General features: G+C 37.6%; 1 long non-coding RNA gene across 2 annotated transcripts in view; it reads right to left on the bottom strand.

Moving 5' to 3' along the window:
* Nucleotides 1-536: 536 nt before the first annotated feature.
* Nucleotides 537-6,000, bottom strand: part of LOC144365039 (uncharacterized) — a 64,038-nt gene continuing 58,574 nt past the window's right edge. For both annotated transcript variants that reach the window (XR_013423317.1, XR_013423316.1), the window contains exon 3: nucleotides 537-1,731. This is a non-coding gene — a long non-coding RNA (uncharacterized LOC144365039). The remainder of the gene's footprint in view (nucleotides 1,732-6,000) is intronic.

The raw sequence follows: 6,000 nt of genomic DNA, 5'->3' as shown, positions 1-6,000 counted from the left end.
CTTAGGGGTCAGCATAAAGTCCCTCTTTCTCTCAAGAGAGTGAATTGTACACTATACTAAAGTAGTACACCGTCCACCTTCCTTTAATCATATCTTCAATTTTTTTATTTCTATAATAGGAAACATAAATGGTGCCATCTCTGCAGTTGGGGAGAAAACGAAAAGATCCAAATTTCTCTCACTCTTTAATGTGGGTGAGCCATGATCTACTTGTTAAAATTCTTGGATTGCTAATAAAAGTCATAATATACCAAATGGTGGTAATTTGGATGAAACAAGCATATCAATCATTGAGGAATGGGCTCATGGCTCTTTATCTGGGCAGAATCATTAAGTAGAATTTATGATATATAATGTATACTATTAAGCAGCTTCCATTAAACTTGCCTGCCAAACTCATTCTATACGGAGGGACATTTCTAAGAGCAAGACGTATGCAAGAGCGCCACCTATAGTAAAACTTCCACATTTATTTTACAATACTAAAAACCCCGATATTTTAAAGCAGAAAACTTATAAGAAAAATATCCAAGAAATGAGATGCCTGGTTTAATTGATAAGCCCAAATCATCTAAAAAAATTTACAAAATTCATTGTAATAAAAATAAATATTCGAAGATTTTTTCTGGCTAAGGGGGGAAAAGCTCTCATTTTGCAGACAATTTGAAACCACAGGAATAGCATTTCTCATTTAAAAAAAAAATGTTAAATAAATAACTGGCAAAATGGCTACAGTGTTTGCCATTCTTATACCAGTCTTTGTTTTTCTGTATGTTAACTGTGCTCTTAGCAATCTTCTTTCTTTGAAACCTGAAAGCAAGAGCCATTTAGTGTACAAATACATAAACTTCTTTCTATTTATTGTTTTTAGAAGATGCATCACCCAAATAATTTACTTCAGCACAAATATAAATTCAATAAAGAATGCCAAGAAAATGGTGACTGGTACTACTTCTGTGAAATGTCCTTTAGGAGTTCATGTCCACAGAAATTTAGTCTTAAATACTTGGTACTTTGACCCAAAAGCTAATTATGAGGGAGTTGAGCCAAAAAAGTGAGATGAATAAAAAGAAAGTTCATTGGTATGGCAGAGATAGTTGCCAGAAACAGCTTACAAATCATGAGTCTACGCAGAGATGAAAAGTGGAGTCTAAATTATTATTCGACTAGGTCCTTAAATCAATGGACAGCAAAAAGTGATTACAATGGACCTTTAATTCTCAACTCTAAAAAGTCAACATGGTAGCATGTTCAACAGTGTTTTACTGCAGGCTGTTAACAGAGCCCTTGACTTTTTCATTTCCAAAAGCAGTACAGGTTTTTCTTGGTGTTTTGTTAACATCGGCCACAATCCATCCATGCTGCAGATCACAGAAGAGGCTGCTCCAGCTCTCTGGCCAATCGTGGGTTAGTCAGAAGTGGACCAGGAAAGGATGATGCCCTCAGGTACCCCTCATTATCTCACGCTCCGGGCCCTCTGGCTTTTAGTGGTCCCATTGTTCCTTTTGGTCGGTTGGATTTAAGTAGATTCAGTTGCCCATCAAGCAAAGTGCCAAACAGAGAGCGCTGCACACTGACGTCCTCTGCAGAGCACCAGGAGCGGGGACAGCAGCCACTTTCCCACGGTGCACTGCGACAGTGCTTCATCTCGGCCCTGGGAGGCCCACTTCTCAGGATGAGAGGATAATTCACTCGCTATAGCCCATTCAATCTTCAGCCTCTTGGCTGACGCTGCCAACAGAAGTGCCAATTAATGCCAATTACAATGGTGACTTTTCTGATATGGGCACCTACTCATATAGGCCATCAAACAGCCATCATATATTAATGACTGTCAGTCATTACCAATATGGGCCAAGTTTGAACTAGTGACCTAGAGGAGAACTGCTCTTTATCCTACTTCCAACTCCCTGAACCGTCCAATTCCCCTCCCCCTTTCTTGGCCAATGTTCTTAATTATACTTTTGTACCTGAATAATGAATGTGCTACATTTTGACAGTGACAATTGCTGAAACTGTGACAGCAGAAGTGCAGCTCCTGTCTGCCATTTAGCAGTCCCTGTCACAGCCTTCAGGCCAGTGAGGTCCAGTTCAGACCTTCAGGGGGCACTACCATTTCTTTTGTCATGTAATCGGGTGCATTTTCTATTTGTCTTTACTACTCCTAAGAAATAAGGAGAGCATTTTTATGCAGATAAATGTGTCATGGACGTCTATGTAGATGCTGCCAGTAGTCCTTTCTTATCTGCTTATTATTTCCCATAGCCTCATGAGTCAGAAACTCCCCCTTACAATTAAATATGCTGCAAATTAATCCGGAAGTGCACCTTTTGGTTTCAAAAAAGGAGAGCAACTCATACACAACAAACACTCCAAATGACAGAAACATGTCAAGTTCCTTTTGTAAACCTTTCTTTCCTTGAAAATCATCTGAACTCAAGCTGGGATGTGAAGTCTGAAATGATTGGTCACTGCCTGCTGATGAGGCGCTATTATATTTTGGAATTTGGAAGTCCTTGAGACTGGACTCATTTAATTCTCAGGATACCCAGTAACCAACAGTGGTCCCTAGAATTTGTTTCAAATTTGTATTATTTCTAACTTGGAGGTAGAAGTATTTAGGAGGTAAATGGACTAAACCCCTCACTCTACCTTCCTAGAAGCTGGGGAAAAGACTCAGAAATTACCCCTCATTTCTTGCAAAATTAAGTAACCAAATGGTAGAATAGATTATACTTTCTCAAAGTAGCACCAACACAATTTGTGAAAAGCATTCTTGCATTCCCCTTATCTCCTCTAAATCCATGTGTTTCAAAAAAGATAGGATTCCATTTAAGGAATTTAATTCTTACACATCAATTAAGAGATGAAGTAAACTGCCCTGTTCTCCTAGTAGATTATGACAAAATTAAGATTAAAACTTTAAAATATTTGGGGGGATGGGGTATGGGTATCAGATATTGAACTCAGGGGCACTAAACCACTGAGCCACATCCCAGCCCTTTTTATTTTTTTATTTTGAGACAGGGGCCTTGATAAGATGCTGAGGATTTTTTTTTTCTTTTGAGGCAAATCTCCTATGGGTGCCACACACACACAACTCCATACAATTGGTGACCTGAAAAGCAAACAGGATTAGCACCATTCTGTGATCAGGAAAAGGCAGCTGAGGAAGTGGGGAAAGTTTAAGCAACTGCCCAAAGTAAGACAAAGTAGCAGAACCAGCACGGGAACACAGGTATCGCTGGTGCCAAGAACAGGATTATTCAACAAAGCCCATGATTTTGTGGAGATTTAGAGAAGTGGCTTGGGGTTCCTTGTGTCAACTCAAAACTGCTGTACAAAATCCTCAGGCAGTCCATGGATCTTTAGAGATGTCAAGTCATGCCAAGTTACCGTAGAGTAAAATGGGACAGGCCACATCCAATACTAAATAGAGGTGACAGAAAACACTCTGCTTTCCATTCTTGCTCAGTAATGCTGATCCATAAAGAAAGGAGACTGGGAGGTAACAAACACAGGACACACTTTTTCTTGAACATTCCTAGTACATGAATCTCTAAGGCCGCCATCTAAGAATATAAATAAAACACAATGAGATTATTAATTTTATCAGTGACCATTCACCTGAAGTCAACTGAGAGTTTTACTTTCATTATATGCTATTTCGTCTCCATAGTGGGTATTAGTATTCCATTTAGTGGATGAATAAACTGAGGCTCAACAAAATTCAGCAAGTTGCCCAATTATGCCAGGTTTCAGCTGGGATCTGGGCCCATGATCTCAAACTCGGGAGCCAGAAACCCTGTTCCTCAATAAGACCTTTATTCCCATACCTTTCTTCCTATATTGGAAAAACAGTTTTAAAGCATCAGCCTTAAGAGAAAATATTAAAAACATGCTGAAATGCCTCTTCACTTCAATGGCCTATTTCAAGTGTCCTAAACCTTTCCTACATTTAAGAAGAAGATTGGGGGACGCAGGACACAGTGAACAGATGACTCAAGTCTAGAAAAATAAATAAATAAAAATGTGCTGTTCAAAAGAGTTTCTCCATCAGCTACAGAAGAAATTCCCTCAAAGACATAACAGTCCCTGGGTTATGAAGAATACATGTTGAACTGTCCCTTCTGCCCTAGTAGATAGGCTTAGGTATAGTGTTTCCTTTACATGAAGCATTAAGACTCAAGAATCCCTCCGAGTACTATATGAAATAGATCTGAACTATTAGAAATAATTCTGGGGATAAACTTGTCCTAAGACTGAAACTCTAATCTTGGACGAGACAAATCTTCAAAGAGCATGGCACCATCCCAATACGAAGCCATTTGGGACCAAATGCAAGGAAAGTATCCTGGAAGTTAAGCAATTTTAAGATCATGGTAAGGAATCCTTCAGAATAATAGATAATAAAATTGTTCAGGGGTTGAATGCAAATTCCCAAAGGATTAAAGGAAATAATAAAAGTTAGTGATTTCAGGAAATCTGACTTGGAAGAAATGTGCCACATTCAGAGAAATTCACTAATTGAAAATGCACTACTGAAAAGTAGGTATTATTTGATGGTACAGCTGAAACCGAACAGTTTCTGAGTCCAGGGAAGACTTAGGTTGCAATTTCAACAATTTCTGACAACTTCTCTACAGAAATGACTGAGGATATCTTTAAAAAGGACAAAAATGTAAAAATGTTCCATTATTAAAGCCAAACAGGTAAATATACAAGAAAGAAACAAAAAAGCATAAGGGTGGGCATTTGGTTTTCAAAGAACAGTAGAAATTGATGAAAACATCGAGAATGAAAAAGAACACTAAATAAAGATGTGAAACAAACTAAATGTAGGACAAAAATTAAAGTGTGAAGACGGAGTCGTGTGCATACGTCTTCTCTATCCTGCTTCTCCTATTAAAGCTAGCAATTCATCTTCTTTTAAAAGGTTAAAGCCCTCTCCTACTTAACTAATCTTCTCTGAAAGCTTTTTTCTCCTGTGCTTACATTTTTCTTTCTAGATTTGACGGTGTTTTCCTTTCTCTGACTACATTTGGAATGCTACTATTTCAACTTTCAAACAGTTTGTATGCAAGATGTTGTTTTGTGTAAAGAAGGGGAAAGATTGACAAATCTAAACCAAACAGGGAAGAATTATAAATATTTTGCTTCACTATTGCAGCTTTCTCCATATGCCTCAAATAAAACATTTCCAATCAAGCTCCACTTCTGCAAAAAGCTTACCAACAAAATCCATCTTTATTTGTATGTAACATGTGTAAATGTAATTAGCTTTTTTAAAAGAAACAACTGAAATACGATGTTTATAGAAAGGAACTGGATATTTTTTCATTTTTAATTTTTTTCGCAAATGAAATCTAAAACTGCACAGGCTATTGACAGACTGATGGCTGGGTCGGTTGCCAGAAACTGGTTAGGAAGTCGGTATGAAGGTCACTAATTTCATTCTGTTTTATTTCAACAGGACCTTGAAACAAAGAACACAGCCTTAAATAGATGGTGAGGAGGGATGGGTTATTAAACAACTGCTTTACTATCGGTTCTGTGTGATTTCTAAGGTGGTTTTCACCAACATATATATTCTAAATTTGATTGTAAACGTGAAATGGAAACAAGGGAAGGAAATAATATTGGTAGCAGTGACAGATTTTCATTTTGCAATGTTCTTTGCATTTTCCTTCCTGTTTCCCCAAATTATTAAAATCTGACACAGATCAGCTACTGGTTTTGGTGTCGAGTGTGTGTGTGTGTGTGTGTGTGTGTGTATTTTAATAGATGTCTAGGCTATGCAGAAGGTTTTCTTTGAGACATTTCTATACTTTCTCCACTATTTCAGTTGTCTTTCTCAGATACTCTCTTTTGTTTTGTCAACTTCATTTTTCTCATGAACAATGGGATTACACTAAAGTAACACACTTCCTTATAACAGTTATTTGTAAAATATTTTTCAATAAAATCACCTCACTTGGAGAAGGGAAAGAATACTTCTAT

The sequence above is a fragment of the Ictidomys tridecemlineatus genome, chromosome 6 (genome assembly GCF_052094955.1).
Source record: "Ictidomys tridecemlineatus isolate mIctTri1 chromosome 6, mIctTri1.hap1, whole genome shotgun sequence".
NCBI lineage: Eukaryota > Metazoa > Chordata > Mammalia > Rodentia > Sciuridae > Ictidomys > Ictidomys tridecemlineatus.
This window is presented reverse-complemented; position numbering and strand designations above follow the sequence as displayed.